The sequence below is a fragment of the Pleurodeles waltl genome, chromosome 11 (genome assembly GCF_031143425.1).
Source record: "Pleurodeles waltl isolate 20211129_DDA chromosome 11, aPleWal1.hap1.20221129, whole genome shotgun sequence".
NCBI classification, from domain to species: domain Eukaryota; kingdom Metazoa; phylum Chordata; class Amphibia; order Caudata; family Salamandridae; genus Pleurodeles; species Pleurodeles waltl.
This window is the reverse complement of record NC_090450.1, coordinates 685,903,098-685,921,190: the sequence shown is the minus strand read 5'-3', so window position 1 is coordinate 685,921,190 and position 18,093 is coordinate 685,903,098.

Sequence of the window (18,093 nt, the reverse complement as noted above, 5' to 3'; positions counted from 1 at the left end):
AAATCGATAGTGTTCTTCCAATATTCCTAACCCTCAATTGAAAGTCGGGAAACAAAGGGATCTGAATAAATCAGTTTGGTATCTGTTAGCAACAGTTTTCTAATGTGTGTCTCAGGTAATTTAAAATAATATGATTCAGCTTTCGTTGTATCATGCCCAGAAAAGTATGTGAATTTGTCACTGTAATACTGTGGACTCCCCACCCGTGGTGTTGAACAATGTTCCCATTGTGTGTAGTTAAAAAGAGGCCTGTATCTAGTTGCACGGTGCAGGTAGTGATGTCCCCAATTATTATAGCAGAACATTTCACCATAATTCATTGTAAAATCATATACATCATCACTTCCAAAAGCAGAGTAGTCCTTCATTTCAGTTAGCATGGAATCCACTGTTTGGACATCCCAATCATCAGAGACAACATTAGGTGTAATAACATCAGACATAGAAATTTTGAATACGTATGGTATTTGAATTATCTCTGTAGGCCCGTATATATCGAACGGAACTTTGTCCCAAACAATCCCATCAGAAATTGGAATAGCTGTAATATTGACAGGGGACAAATCACGTCGGACCTTATGTGATGAATGATGCGGTGTTAAAATTACATCAACAGGCTCCACTGAGGAGCGATCAGCAATATAGTGACCATTAATTATTAAAAAGAAAACAGTCACAAAATCAATCCATAAAAACAATGCAATAAATGTCAAACAGAACCAGAGATAGTTCCATAGATATACCATATAGTTCTTTTTAAGCCATTGATAGAACTTGCTACCTCTGGAAAGTTTGTCAGTCTCAGTTGAGGATGAATCTGAAGAAAAATCATCAATGTCCACAAAATAGCCAGATGAAGTCTCCGCAAACATAGGACTCATCGAATTCCCATCCACTGGTCTTGGAGGTTCATGATAGATGACGTTACCAGTCGTGGAAGTGTTCGTGTAAAATACAGCCAAATCCTGTAGCGGTGTGTTCTCCGAAGTTGTTACAGGAACCAACAAAAGTTCATTTTCTGCCCTCCCCATGGTCAAGGAAGTGTCTGGAACAGCAGCTGACATAGTTGTATAGTTAGTAGTAGCGATGGTCATCCTACTATGTAGAGGGATGTCCTGTTGGGTAGTGAGAGGGGATCGGGAACTACCCAAGGGACCTCCTGGTCTACTGTGAAGAATCGGCCACATGGTGTAATTTGACGTCATCAATGGAGATGAATCTGTTTGATTTGGAACCAGACAATGGCGGAAGGATGACAGTCCTGGTGCCTTTTATTCCCAAGACCGGTACAGGTGCTCTGTATGCGGGACCAAACTCTTTTTTCACAGCGATCTTCTCACGAACCAGATCCCCAACGTTAGGAATCCAGCCAGTCGAAGTTTTCGCCAAATCCCTTATTCCCAAGGTGGCAGCGCTTGCAGATGATTTATCATCACGGAATTGTTGAAGCTCCTGTAAAACAGCAAGACATTCTTTTATGTCAAATGGTGTTTCTGCTGCCACCATACCAGGGGCATCAAGATCGGGAACATACATAGTTGTCCCAAAGAGAACCTCATATGGAGACTTGCCCCTCAAGGACCGTCTTGGCAGATTATTCAGTGCTCTCTGGACCCTATATAGGTGATGTAACCAACTACGGCCTGAACCTAATATTCGAGCTGTTAAGGACTGATTTAGATCACGATTCCGCCTCTCCACGACCGAATTTCCCTCGGGATGGTATGGTGAGGAGTAATGGAGTTCAACACCCATCGTCCTCATGGTGTCCCTGAAAGCCTTAGAGGCAAATGCAGGGCCCTGGTCCGAATGGAATGCTGCAACCGCATATGTACCGATAAAGATCAGCAAATCTTTTATAACAGTCCGGGCGTCAGCCGACCGCTGTGGCCATACCCACAGGAATCTAGAACAGGAATCTACAGCCACTAAAATGTATTTGTATGCACCATCAGGTTGCAAAGGACCACAATGGTCCAGGTACACACAATGGAGTGGTTTGTCTGACACTAAGAGAGATGTCTGCGGAGGGCGTCTGATAGTCGAGCCTTTAATCTGCTGACAAATGTCACAGCAAAGGACATACTGTTTAGTCCGTCTGCATAGACCAGGCCACCAGTACCGTTGTTGTAGAATGGTGATAGTGGCCTGTATACCAGCATGTGCAGAAGCGACACCCTCATGTGCAGCTGTAATTAATTCCAATCTCTGATCTTCATTTGGGATCACTCGATCACCAACATCTGGAATTGTTGCAAAAGCAACATTCTGTGCACTGATATGATATGTATAGTTCGTAGGGTATCCTTTCGGAAGGGGCTTGCCTGCAGCCGAGGCTTTAACGGCAAGCAGTATTTCATTATCCAACCTCGTCCGAGAACGAGTCACTGCAGCCACAGAAGCCGTAGCTACTGAAGCTTTGGCTGCTTCGTCAGCCAATGTATTACCGGCAACATGTATTCCTACACGTTGGTGCCCCAATGTATGAACTACATGGACACATGGCAGCTTATCCTTAAGATCAGCCACCCTTCCCCACAATATTTTGTGTTTAATGGTGTTCTCTTTAGAATCTCTAAACCCGTTCAGTATCCAATGATTGAGGTATTCATTGTATGACTGGACGCAGTAATACGAATCACAGACGATCAAAGTCTGCGTTCCTGGCTCTGAATGTTCGAGCGCTAGAAGAAGAGCCTTAAGCTCGGCCAACTGGGCTGTGCATTCCCCTAAGGTCTGAGTGTACGTGTTATGAGGATGAAAAACTCCGTCTTCCATTACCCCGCACACGGCTGCGCAAGCTGCAGAGTATTGATGTTTAGTACCCACAGCCGGTTGTGCCGATCCGTCAGTGTAAATGATGGTATCATAACTGTCTATTGGCAATATGTGTAAGGGAGCGGGGTACTCCTGTTCATACTGGAGAAATTCTTGTGTCTGAAGTCTGGGGTCAAACACATAATCAACATCAGTGGCGGTCAGAGATGTTGCCCATTGAATCCAGCGTGGATGCAATGCCTTAGCGTTAGGAATGCTCGCTTTAGTGACAGCCTCTAAGGCCGGAACCGGGTAGACAACAACAATGCGTTTCCCCTGGGCAAGCGGTCTCTCCTTTATGACGGCAATCTGAACTGCCGTCAGAATTTTTTCAGTAGGAGCAAAACGTTTTTCTGCATTGGAGTACAAGTGTGATTTGTATGCTATTGGCACCGTGTCACCCTCATTAAAGGTGACATAGGTAAATCCTAGGGCACCAGCTATTATTCTGATGACCAAATTTGTTTTATTGTCCCGTGTGTACAAGTGTCTAGCTTCTAGCATGTCTCATTGTATGTCCCTTAGGATGTGTGTGTGTTCAATTGTCCATTGCCTGCCCGAATAATTGGGCTGAATTAAGTCATATAGTGGTTTTACGTGTTCAGCATAATCTGGAATATATGTTCTGCCAAAATTAAAGAAACCCAGTAATGACTGCAATTTCTTAAGCGTGTTCGGAGGCTGTAGCTGAGCACACTTCTCTAGGAAGTGCGGGGCCAGGCTCTTCCCCTCGTTTGATAGTTCATATCCTAGGAACAATACACTAAGAAATGCTATCTTGCTTTTCTTAAAATTAAATTTATATCCGAAGGTGGCAAATCCCAAAATTATCCGATCGACCCTGGCAAGATGAATGTCAAGGGTGTCATCAGTGAGATAGATATCATCCACATATGATAATGCCTCGGAATCAAGCTCCTGTAAGATTGATGTGACATGGGCCGAAAACAGTCCTGGGCTGTTTTTATAGCCTTGGGGTAAACGACAAAAGCGTTTCTGAGAACCATAGGAAAATGCACTTAGGTCTCTACTTTCATGTGCTAAATTCTGGCGGAAAAAAACATTAGATATATCCAATGTAGTTTTGTAGTTTTTACGCACTATGGGCCAGATGTAGCAAGGGTTTTGCGAGTCGCAAACGGCGAAAAACGCCGTTTGCGACTCGCAAAAGCCACTTTGCTATGTTGAAATGCATTTTGCGAGTCGGATCCGACTCGCAAAATGCATTTCCGAATCGCAAATAGGAAGGGGTGTTCCCTTCCTATTTGCGATTCGCAATGGTATGCAATTCCATTTGTGACCGCGTATGCGGTCGCAAATGGAGTCGCAGTTACCATCCACTTGAAGTGGATGGTAACCCATTCGCAAACGGGAAGGGGTCCCCATGGGACCCCTTCCCCTTTGTGAATGGACCCCAAAACATTTTTTCAGGGCAGGGAGTGGTCCAAGGGACCACTCCCTGCCCTGAAAAAAACGAAACAAAAGGTTTCGGATTTTTTGAAATGCAGCTCGTTTTCCCTTAGGGAAAACGGGCTACATTAAAAAAAAAAAAAAAACTGCTTTATTTAAAAGCAGGTCGCTAACATGGAGGCCTGCTGACTACAGCAGGCCTCCATGTTAGTGAGTGCCCATAGTCGGTATGGGGCCGCAATTTGCGACCCACCTCATTAATATTAATGAGGTGGGTCTTTGCGACCCCATACCGACTCGCAGAAGGTGTCTGAGACACCTTTCTGCATGACATTTTGCGACTTGCAAATTGCGAGTCGCTAGTACTCGCAATTTGCAATTCGCAAAATGTCATTTTGCTACATCTGGCCCTATATTATTAATTAGCGCTGTGCTGTGTGAATTTTGTATAGCATAAGTGCGTGCATGACTATTCAAGTGCCTATAATCAACCACTATTCTATATGAATGATCAGGTTTCGCAACGGGAAATAGCGGATTATTCATTGCCGATGTACAGGGCTCAATTACTCCCTGGTATTCAAGTTGTGACAGTATCGCCGTCACTGGAGCTTTTGCTTCATGTTTAACAGGGGATTGTGGCTGCGGGTGTGGTGTAGACCGAACGGGAATAACATGGCAAGGAGAGTCCTTGTCCCATCCTACATGATTACGGTATAAAGCAGGTGCCTGCGCTAAAGCCCATTCAGCCGCTAATGCTCGTTTGTCTGTCTCCGGAACAAGATCGGAGAAAGAAGGCAAAATGACATCTTCCCCATGTGGGAGCATGCGGACATGTTCAGGTGGCCAGTCTCTCTCGGCCAACAGGATATCACTAGTAAGTTCATCCCAGAATATTACACTAATAATGCGTTCCACGTCTCCCTCTATCTGAATTGTTAAATCAAAAACCCGATCGGGTGGAAGTACGCGGCCATCCGCCGTTTCAACTGCGATGTAATCGCTAGTTGCTGTCGCATCCAGATGATCTTTCAGATTCTGGCGACATATCGTGACCTCTGCCGCGCTGTCCAACAGAGTCACTGCCCACTTCTTGTTCCTCAGCAGCGTTCTCAATACCACTGGCATTTTTAATGGTCAGTGCAGCCACTTTTTTCTTTTTAAATTGTGGCTTTTGTTGAGGAGTCTTTTCTTCTTTTTTAACAGTAGACTGTGGCGAGTCTTTCTTTTCTTTCACGTATTCCGGACGTCGATCTTGACGGCCCCCTCTCTCGCTACGTCCTGAAAGGAACGAGAAGGACGTGAATCAGTATATCTGTCTGGAGTTCTAATGTTATCCCTATTTCTGAGATTATATCTCCTTTCGGAGTACTCCGGATGAGGAGAATCAGCTCTTTTGTTTCTCCTATCCTTGAAATCTTTTTGTTTTTCCCAGCGCTTCTTAGAGCCCTCTTGTGCCTGCTTCGTACCTTCCTTATGAGTGGTACTTGGTATGTCCAATTTTTTAGGTTTGGCTCCCAGCCCATCCCGTCCTATACTAGTATAGGTATCAGAGATTATTTTGGGTAGCTGTCTCTCTTGTTCCTGGTGTGGAGTTTCCCGGAGACGCTGGCATATCGCCAGTGCTACTGCTTCCCCTTTAATATTACTCAATATTATTGAGCAGACGGCGTCCAAATTACGCATCAATTTCATCCCCAGATATAGGGCTGGTGCAGCCCCATGCTCATTTTGTATTTGTTTCAATACTTCCGGCAAATTGGCCAGTGTAGGGGTACCATGCGTGGTAGTATAAACGGCAGCGAAGACTGTACCCCAAGTGGCACATTCATCAACCGAGGGAACCATCCCGAATGGCAAGCACATAGTGAGCAATCTATGTTTCTCCTGTGGCCCCGTATGGGGGAACACAGCTTCCAGCTGATTTGTTTTCTGAGCAATCCAGAACGGTATTTTTTCTCGATCCGAGGGCACTTTACCCATAATGGTATGCACCGTTTGTGGATTAATCCCAGTAGCCAATTGATATCCACCAGCCACCGGCGGTGCTGGACGCGCTGGTGTAGTGTTCAATGTTCGCATTACGAACTGGACCAGTCGTCTATATAATGCCACTAATTCATTCTATAATATCCTTAAATCTACAAGCGGCATAGTCTGTATGCCTGGGTGAGGTGTATATGTGGCAAACATGGGCCACGTAGGCCCTTCATTACTTAAAGGACCTAGCCTCACCCGCCGCAGTATATGTGGTAGGGCGCCTTCAAACCAGTTTTGATGCTCCTGATATGTGAGCGATATTTCATGATACTGGTATGCTTCGTACCTTACGGGTACGTCCGCAATGTCATAAGTGTGAAATGTGTGTGCTCGTTGGTCAGCCTCAGGAAAGGCAACCCAACAATAAAACGTTTCCGTTTGGTATGCTTCAGATGCTTCTATAATCAAAGTAACCTCCCCGCCCTCTTCTGTAAGGCCATGCGCTAATAAATGTTGTGTAAGTGCATGTCTAGCATTTGCAGGAATGTCTATGGTATTAGCCATAGTTGTTTAGAGAAACGGAACACCAAAATAGGGGAAGTTTTTCCTTTTGTGAGTTCGAGCTCGAACAACCTACAGCCTAAGCAGGTGTTACCTGTTTGGCTGAGGAGGATTCTCCCAAAGTCCACGGACGTCTCCGTATAATGGTACTGAGGGTACCTGTTGTCTGTGAGACAGTGATAGTCTGGGTATCCGTAAATTAGTGCCTAAACACCATCGTGGGTGGCGCCATGTCGTAGTTCGGACTCTTGCTCTGAACAAGACTGCTGGTCTCAGGATGACAGTACTTTCGTTCGTAGGTGACTAAGGGGGTCATTCTGACCCCGGCGGTCGGGGCCAGAGTCGGCGGAGCACCGCCGACAGACAGGCGGTGCCCCGCAGGGCATTCTGACCGCGGCGGTTCGGCCGCGGTCAGATGCGGGAAACCGGCGGTCTCCCGCCGGTTTCCCGCTGCCCTGCAGAATCCTCCATGGCGGCGGAGCGCGCTCCACCGCCATGGGGATTCTGACCCCCCCTACCGCCATCCTGTTCCTGGCGGGACTCCCGCCAGGAACAGGATGGCGGTAGGGGGTGCCACGGGGCCCCTGGGGGCCCCTGCAGTGCCCATGCCAATGGCATGGGCACTGCAGGGGCCCCCGTAAGAGGGCCCCACAAAGTATTTCAGTGTCTGCTATGCAGACACTGAAATACGCGACGGGTGCCACTGCACCCGTCGCACCTTCCCACTACGCCGGCTCAATTCTGAGCCGGCGTCCTCGTGGGAAGGTTGATTTGCCCTGGGCTGGCGGGCAGCCTTTTGGCGGCCGCCCGCCAGCCCAGGGCAAATCCCAAAATACCCTCAGCGGTCTTTCGACCGCGGAGCGGTATTTTGGTGGGGGAACTTTGGCAGGCGGCCTCCGCCGCCCGCCGAAGTTAGAATCACCCCCTAAGTCTCTTCCTACAACTATTTGTAACTGTTGTCCAAACCTTACCGGCTTACTAGCAGTACCTCACCGAAAACACAATAGTAAAAGGTGATTTGTAGCAGTCGCTTACGCATGGACTCAAAATACAATATCTCAGGGTTGACGTGGTTAAACGGAAATTACCCTTTTCTCACAGATTTATAATGTCTCATACAAACAAAGGCAATAACACAGATGCAGTAAAGTTATAATAGTTTTTATTCAACATAACTGCAATTTGTGATAAGTTGCATGAACTGCAATGATTAGGATAATGAATATACCAAGCAACAGTATTGTAAAGAGGAGAGTCATTGTTATAAAGACCCCCACCATTATGCAATATAAGATAAAAATATATGTATATGTAAAAGATGGAATAAACCCTAATACCCTAAGGAGAGTAGGTCTAACCTCCTACCTAAAAAGGAAGAGCTGGGTTTGTTAAACCTAATCTGCCAAAACCGTGTCCATGAGAGGAGCCCCCAACCCTCGTTACCTTGGAATGAGGTCTCTATCTCAGACTCCGCAGGGACACGAAGACTGGATCAGTGTCAAGATGACTGCAGCATCGGTATCAGCGATGATGGCGATGCCCTCTGGTCGGAATCCCTCTGATTATCTGTCTAAAAGTGTGTTGTATTTATACAGATCTACAAGGTCCCCTGTCATAAGTGTTATTCATAACAATAGATAACAGGCATGCTTGGGACGGCAATTAATATCAACAATCCCTCGAAACTATAGAGAGGGAAAATCCCTAAGTGTGAATGCCTACTGTATGTTTGTCTTTCGTGCTTGATCTTGACGCCTTGGCGCAGTGAACCTGATAATAGAACCCATACCAAGTGGCCTAACTATAAACAAGGCCGCCATTTTAAAGGAAATAAATAATTAAATGGACTAAGCCAGAGCAAGCTAAGTAGGTTAAAAGTCACTGGGTGACGGGGGCACGAGTTTACAAGCCTACGGCTAAGCTAACTCCTGTTAACCCGTTAAAACAAACTAGGATTCACTACCACCACATCCAACAAACCCTGTAAATCGTTGGTGCCTTGCTATTTCATATGAAAGAGATAGTTTGATTACAATCATGAAGAATAACAGCAGGATATGTAGTGCAAAATTAAGCACTTCAAAAAACAGTTAGTAATTTGTTACGAAAAGTTCAATATAAACTAGATTTTAAAAAGGCTGTTGCTCAAACTGCGTAGCAACAAGCAGAGGCATTCTTTCCTCCTTGTAATGAACTACAGCGTGCAAAAAATAAACATTACAAATGATTACCTAACTCATTTTCTTATTACATGTGACTTGAAACGACACAACCTGACAGTAATAGCGAACGTAGAGACAGTGGTTATACAGAGCTTGCAGGCCTACAAGCACTTAGTTATTATTTTTAGTAAACTGACTGAGCATATTAGTTTGTGTGGCCAAGACAAGGGCTATAAAGTACGAGCTCTACTTGACCCTCATTAAAAGTGATCTTTTTCACGGATGAGACAGTGACTGTGGTTTTCCTCTCCCAACTATTTCGAACTGCGAGTGCCAAAGCAGTCACTTACAAAAAACAGTATTGTTGGAGTGGTTGTCTGCGCAACACAGACGCAACAAGAACATGTCCAGGTAAAAATTGTTAAATACAATGAGGCATTAAAGGGGATTTTAAAATGAAGAGAAAAGCACACCCATTCTATACTCTTCAAGGTTACCAATGAACATTTATCTCCCAGACACGTCTACAAAACTCTAACCCAGCTAGATGCGGCTAAAGAGGTGAAAGCCCAGTACACACCCACAGACGAATAACAAGCATTTGCAATGCAATGGGTTTCGCATTTGCTCAAGTTAAGGTATTAGCGTTGTAAATTCCTAACTGGACTTTTCTTGCCACATAAATTGAAAATGAAAAGTAAAGCAGTTGACATAAGTGAGCCGATTCAAACAGCCATGGCCAGCATGAGCGCAAAGGAGAGACACAAAAGGAAAAAGAAGTTTTTTTGCAGTCAAACGTATAGTAAACATGCAATTATCCATGTAGCAGGGTTGATGGCCAAGAAGGTAACTAAACTACCCCAAGGAGAGACAAACATAAAGCATTTACCAATGATAACAAAGGATTTTTGGCATGGATAAAAACCCACAGAGATTACAAAATGTCAGAGAGCTTGCACGTTCGACCTAAAAAGTGAGGGGAGCAGGCCTATTGGCACAACTATTGCCACACAGGGCTCTCCAATAGAGGAAAGAAAGCCAAACATAAACCATAAACCCAGCAGGGAGCTCTCCTATTATTACCCGAGTATTACCAGGAGTACTTTTTCTAAATCTAATTATGGCAGCTTGAATAGTTAAAGGCTTATGAAAATCCAAGAAGTCCCCATAGTGTTTTGACGGGCAGGTAATAGGGCACCTGAAATCAGCCTAGCGGTCCTTAATTTCTATCAGTGTTTCTGTAGAAATGCAACAAGACATGTACAATTGATTTCCTGCAATCTTTTGGGATAATATTCTCTTGGTAGCCTATTAATAAGAACCCACTGCTGACTCATCCTGTGTACTCAGTAGCTGTTGGCACTCTCTGTATGCGTTACTTTTTATCTTTTAAAATGTAAATTCAATGAAATGCACTCTGTACTGGAGGAGAGACAAACCACATACTAGAAAGTCACGCATCTGATGAACAGAAACCTGTAGCGGGCCTAGAAGATTGTTCTCTAAGCACTTTCGTACTTTCTATTCTGAATTTAAAATACTTTACATTTTATAACAATGTAACTTTACAACCTTATGTGATTTTGAGATCTGGGTTGATGGGCCAAATAAGCTGGAGACGAGTTCCCTAGCAAATTAGTTTATTCCTTTAACAATCTGTAGTCTCTCCTCACTCTGCTGTATATATTTTAGAATATTTTTTATAAAATTTTTACAGTCTCAATGATTATCTGGTGTGACGATTTTGAAGTTCCCTTTCCCCTTTTTTCCACCACTTTATAGATCTAATTCTCCTTGAAATATCACTATTAGTAATGTTCTGACTAAAATGTGTTAAAAAATAACTGCTTGTAATCGTAATCAAATATTTACCATTATCAACTCTCTATTTCGATTGGCTCAAATGTGGAGGTCAATTAAAAAATCTACATTGATTGGATTAATTTGGCACTTAATACAATTGCACTTAAAAAATGTAATCGCACTAGAAGGGCAACTCAACAGCTCCTTGGTATACAGAAGAGCTTGCAATTGAAAAGTGTAAATGTAAAGCCCGGGAAAGAATTTGGTGATGTAACTACAATCCAGTATCAAAAAAGATATCCCTCTTCACCATTTAAAAATGATTACAAAGCTGTCAAACAAGCTAGATCTTTTTGAAACTTCAGCATCTAGGAACATTGTGTGCTGTTCTCAAATCTTTGAAAATGTTTTTCACACCTCCTTGCCTCTTCAGTTAACCCATCAGAAAATCTTTGTATTTCTTTGTCTACTTTGTTTGATAACAAAAGTCACAACATTTCTCTATCTTTTGAAAAAGGTCCATTATAGTATTTCACTAACAATTCAAGATCTAGGCAACCATTTTTTTCAGTTTTTGTTCCATGTAGTCTTGGAACGACTTTATCTTTGACAACAAAGATTTAGCCCACAACTCCCCTTGATCCCTACCCTGCAGTCCTTTTACATAAAGTGTGAAATACATTTACGAGTCTCTTCGTGTAAGAGGCTGAATTTCTACAAGATAGAATACAAGGACTAAGAATAGTCTTCAAGAAAGTATTTTATTTGGCTGCAGCGGGTCACCCCCAAAGTGTGTCAATGACTGACTCTCTCTGGCCAAGAGCAAGTGACCCCTTCTCCATTCTTCCGATGTCTTACTGCAATAACCACTTTACCGCACTATAAATGTGTCATAATTTCCAAACACGTGCAAGCAAACGTTTCCTGTAACACCGTCAAACCACAAGAGCAGGATGTTCAAGCACAGAAATAACATTTCTAAGAGCATGGGGCGGTTAGGCCCTCTGCAAAGTTTTGAAAACAATTCTAAGAAACCAGCACATTTGTAAGAAATGAAAATGAGCATGGCTGCTGAAGGCATACAGTTTTTCTCGTAGCATATACAGAATGGAGATTAAAGGTTAGACAAAATGGAGCCCTCACGCCAAGTTAAGAAATCAATTTTTCACAAAAGTGCTGAACACTATAGGCCCAGTCATATCTACTTTTAGAAATTGGGTCTTTGGTTGGTAGTCAGGTTATCCCCGTCCGAGCAAGGACCCTCACTCAGTCAGGGTAAAGTAGAATCACACTCAGGCAACCCCTGCCTACCCCGTTGGTAGCTTGGCACAAGCAGGCAGGCTTAACTTCAGAAGCAATGTGTAAAGTATTTGTACCAACACACACAGTAACACAGTGAAAACAGTACAAAATGACATAACACAGGTTTAGAAAAATAGGTAATATTTATCTAAACAAAACAAGATCAAAGTGACAAAAATCCAGCATACACAAGTCAAGATATTAATTTTCAAAAGAATAAGGCCCTTATTTATACTTTTTTTGCGCCACATTACTGTCATTTATTGACGCAGGAGCGGCGCAAACTTAGAAAATACAATTGTATTTTTTAAGTTTGCGCCGCTTTTGCATCAAAAATGACGTTGATACGGTGCAAAAAAAGTATAAATCAGGGCCTAAGAGTCTTAATCCTTAGAAAACAGTGAGAACGCTGTTATTGCACAAAGTACCTGGGTAGCGTCAAAATAAAGCCGCATGGGCAAGTGTGCATTGAAAAAAGGCCAGCGATGTGTTGATTTCTCACTCGCAAGCGATACCATGTGTCGTTCCTCCTCCGGTGAGGTTGGCGTGAGTTTTTTCTTCTCTCCCACAAGAGAGCGACCTGGCGATCCCAGATGGGCACCTCGGGTCTGGGCAGGCTTTGCATTGATTTTCCGCACCCAGCGATGTTGCATTGAAATCTGGTCACACGGTGTCAAGAAACTGCCCTGCGTCAGGACTTGCGGCGTTAACAGCACCGCTGCAGGTGTTGTGTGTCATTCCTCCAGTCGAGTCGCGTCGATCTCCCAGCCGCGATGCAGGCAGACTGTCGATTTTAGCTGCAAGGCTGGTGGCGCATCTTTTACCGTGGAGGGTGGTGCGTCGAAAGTTTCTCCGCACGGGGTGTTGCCTTGGACTTCTGTCCTTTTCCACCAGCTGCACCTTTCAAGGGCCCGGAGACAGGTTAGGGCACCACTTGGCAGGCAGGTCTCTCAGCGGGAAGCCCAAGTATTGGCAGAGAGAAGTCTTTGCTGTGACTGAGAAGGAGGCAAGCTTAATTCAAGCCCTTGGAGATTCTTCACCCGTGGGAAGTCACACAAAAGTCAGTCTTTGTCTTCTCTCAGGCAGAAGCAGCTACTGCAGGCCAACCCAGCAAAGCACAGTCACAGGCAAAGGGGCAGTACTCCTCCTCCAGCTTCTCCAGCTCTTCTCCCGGGAAGAGTTCCTCTTAGTTCCAGAAGTAATCTGATTTTTAGGGGTTTTGGGTCCTCTTCTTATAACCCTTTATGCCTTTAAAGTGGGCCTACTTCAAAGAGAAGTCTCTGTTGTTTTCAAGATCCTGCCTTGCCCAGGCTAGGCCCCAGACACACACCAGGGGGTTGGAGACTGCATTGTGTGAGGGCAGGCACAGCCCTTTCAGGTGTAAGTGACCACTCCTCCCCTCCCCACCAGCCCAGATGAAGAGGTGCAAACAGTCAAACTGACCCAGACAGGGAATCCACAAACAGGCAGAGTCACAGAATGGTTTAAGCAAGATAATGCCTACTTCCTAAAAGTGACATTTTCAAACACACAATCTAAAACCAACTTCACAAAAAGGTTTATTTTTAAATTGTGTGTTCAGAGACCCTAAACTCCAAATTTCTATTTGCTCCCAAAGGGAATCTGACCTTTAAGGATATTTTTTAAAGGCAGCCCCCATGTTAACCTATGAGAGAGATAGGCCTTGCAACAGTGAAAAACGAATTTGGCAGTATTTCACTGTCAGGACATGTAAACACATCAGCATATATCCCACCTTTAACATAAACTGCACCCTGGCCATGGGGCTACCTAGGGCTTACCGTAGGGGTGTCTTACATGTATAAAAGGGCAAGGTTTAGACCTGGCAAGTAGGTACACTTGCCAAGTCGAATTGGCAGTTTATAATTACACACACAGACACTGCAGTGGCAGGTCTGAGCCATGTTTACAGGGCTACTCATGCGGGTGGCACAACCAGTGCTGCAGGCCCACTAGTAGCATTTGATTTACAGGCCCTGGGCATCATTAGTGCACTTTTCTAGGGACTTACTGGTAAATCAAATATATCAATCATAGATAATCCAATGTAAACATAAAATTTATACAGGGAACGTTTACAGTTTAGCACTGATAAGGAGTGGTAAAGTGTCCAGAACAAACAAAACAGCAAAAAACGGTGTCCAGCACACAGAAACAACCTGGGAAGCAGAGGCAAAAAGTTAGGGGAGACTACGCCAATGATGCCAAGTCTAACATCTACCATATGGAATTTATTGCTTTTATCCATCATCATCTCACAGACTTGGTGGTTCTACTGTTAAAATAAATCTTTAGTTGCTCCTTCATTTCTTAGTAACAGCTGTCCCTGTTTTACACACACATTTTTAAAAGCGAGATCAATAGGCAACTCTTCTTTTATTGATTTTTTCAATACTTTATACAATTGCCAAGCTGATTTAGACGACTCCATTGCATAACATCTGCACTCTAATTCCTCTCAGAGGACTTGCAAACTATATTGAATCTAGGTGGCAGAGAAGTACTGATTGTATTAGTCCTTGTGCTGCTTATGAAATGATTTCCCCATCTACGCTCATGACCCACCTCTGTAATGTTAGTATCCATGACAAGGCCTGCAAAAGGCAAGTCATTTTTCCTTAGAATAGAACCTAATCAGTCCATCTTCTTCCTTATCAGTCCTGCCCAAACTTCTTCGATGTTGGGTCCCTCAAGGTTCATCCTTTAATTCCAGTCTTTACAATCCATACTTAATCCCTGTAGTTGAACTTGTTTGGTTTTAGTTTGCTTTAGAAGCCAGGATCGTTGTATCCTTTAATGATGACATTTGCTATCTGGCATGTAATATCCGTTCTTCTATGTCAGAAGTTGCTCTTCAAATGAAAAATAACTCTCTGAACCTCAGTGGTGATACAAAAAGGTTTTAATTATGGGAGGCCTTCCTGACTTGCAGATTTATAATGGGTGGCCTGGTGAACTAGGCATGTTACCATCATCCTTGTTACAGCAACTGGAAATATTAGAGTTGTTTTTGACAGTAAACATTCCATTTTAGAACAGATCAATAAAGTCATTTCTCCCTGTTATCATTAATTCAGAATGCAATACAAGGTAATTTGCTTCTTCCTGTTGATTGTGGTAAAGTAGTTGTCCTGGCTACTGTCACGTTTTATGTTTAGCATAGACTAAAGCAATTCAAAATATTTTGGTTCTGAAGTTTTTGTCAAGTGGACTGCAACTCATTAAATAGAGTGTAGCAAGTCTACCTTCATGCTCCTATGTATCTACACTTCCAGATCCTTTACTTTGAATGCCAGTAGCTAAAAGATCTATCTTCCAAGCACTTTGCCGATACCATCATTCTTCGCAGAAAAAAACTATTTTTATTCCACAGCACATCATGCGTTATGAAGCTAATCACACTCTTTGCTCCTCTACATTTCTTTAATTTATTGTTATTAGAAGAGTACATTGTCGGTGCTTTGTACTACTAATTTAGGAAAATGTGAAGATTAGGGCCATGTCAGTCCCAAAGGATAAGGACCCAGGCAAAAACGAAAACCTACGCAAGAGAAGAATCAAAGTCCAGACATAAAAATGTATTTAATGATGTGAATAAATACATAAAGCAAAAAGGTAGTTGGTTAGTCACTTCACTTCAGCAACAATCTAATAAGCAAAAACAAAATCATAGTATCGGAGAAGCAACAGTGTTGACATTGTCTGCCTCTGTAGAGAGCAAGGTAAAGTATGACAATCAAAATATTCTACGAGCAGTTAAATAACAACCTGACATAGGAACTTCTCAATTTAAAAGGCAGGAAAGGTCTGGCAAACATCCCAAAAGTAGCACATTTTATAGGTTCGCAGGAGTAGAAAATCGCACTCTTTATATGGTGTGAAGTGTCACCATGGACTGTACTAATAAAAGCTACATTAACAGAAACCAACCGATCAATAGTGCACAAATTGTGTTGCATAAAACGGGCTCACTCTAGGAATCTGGTTAAAATTAATAAACAAGTACCCCTTTTAGCCTGCATAAAAAGGGGAAACAACATTGCCTTAGTAAACAATAACCTTTAAAATAACGAAGGGCAGCACTGTTGAACCAGCAGACAGGATTAGCCTTGAACATTTGCAGCCTTATGTGGATGTCTTCTGCAGTTTTCCTTCAAAGCACATTCGTTGATACAGTGCAAACAAACAATCTTCTAGAAAAGATCACAGTTCATCTATTTTATGGAAAAGGAAAAACAGAAAAATAGTGAAAACAAATGCATGCAGTGGCACTTTTGAAAGCCATGTTTCTTTGTCAGTACAACCAAACAAGAGGCCCACTACATTTGTTTTGTGGGCTACTTCTGCTACCTTAATCACACATAAATGAAGATTGGTCTTCATTAAAAAATGTGCTCTAATAATCCCCCCCCCCCGAGGATTTTGGCAATCAACACAAAGTACACTATGCACTACAATAAAGCCTTCATTGCTTTTTTTTCTTCTTCATTTTCTCTAAGGCTTTCAGGTCATCGAACACCTTTGCTTTGATGTCATCCAGTTTTATATGTCCTCTCGTCTATTTTAGTCATCTCAGCACCAACTAAATACATATCTTAAGCAGAGAACTTCAAGAAGTTTTTTTTTAAAGAAATAGAACAATTAGCATAAGAATAACTATGTATTTAGATGTTAATGTCTTTTACACATCAAACCTCCACCAACATTAGCAAACCATGGGTACTTGTAATCATTTTCCAATCATACTGAACCATGAACCAGCCACTTCCCAAGCAACAGCTTCTTCCAATGTTTTAGCCCCATGAAAAATATTATTTTTGTTATATATCATTAATTAGCATGCTGTGACTACGCACAAGCATACATTGCTTCATTAATAATAGAGCACTTGCAATATCAGTAGCTGATCGATCTACTAACTTAGACAAATTATAATATTCACATCATTCACAGCCACACCAATAGGAAGAATCAGCACACCCAAATATATCTATAAACACTTGTCCAAACCCATGTTTCACTCTTTTAAACTCATTTCTGTCATTTCTCTTCTTTCACTCACGTGATATGCTTCTGGATAAACTAATGTTAAGTATCAGGGACCTACTCAGTTACTTGGTATGTTAAAACACGCTGTTTTACCACAAACATGAGAAATGCACCTAAATATAAGATTGTGACCCACACATATAATCTTTACTAACTATCTGACTTTAACTGTATTCACTAATTTCTGTCATTTCTGGAGCTTCCCAATTGTTATGCTTCCCATTCATTACACAAATAGCTTCTTCCTCCTGAATAATTCTAAAAAACATCTTTGAATTTCTAATTCTCTCCTCAACTTCCTCTTGCAAGTGAATCTCTCTTGTTTTTCAGCATTTTTACTACTCGTTTTCATTTTCTTTTCATTAAAGTCTCTAATAAAATTACATTTCACATCCCTCAACTTACACCCACTCTTTTTGTTAGTGCTATTAGGCATTTGACTTAGCATACTAGGTTTATTGTTCTTCATAACAGTAATCAAATACTTAATTCCAGGCAACTTATCAAATAGCAATTCAAAGTCTGCCTTGAACTCGATCAATTAATCCTGCTCCAAGAAAATTGGAAGATAAGCACTACATGACAATGAATAGCTTAATGTAAGCTGCAAGTATGTTACCACTCTGTCACAGAAGTAGGTAAATAAATACTGTCACAACAGTTAGAAATGTTCATAATTCACTGATACTCAGTAAAACAAAGTAAGATAAGTATTTTTCCAAACAAATCACAACAGAAACATCTCTATGATAATTTATTACCCTTGGTGACATTACTATGATATAAATCACCCTTATCTTGAGAAGTATACCCAACACGTGCATTGAAAACTCACTAAAATGCCAGTTAAATTAATACAATAAAATCATAAGAACTATTTTGAGACCCAAACACAATCTTTTACTAGTAGCCATCTTCTTTCTAAAAAACATAAAAACTCAAAAACAAAAACTAATGGTCTGATTTATAGTTTGGAGGAGGGATACCC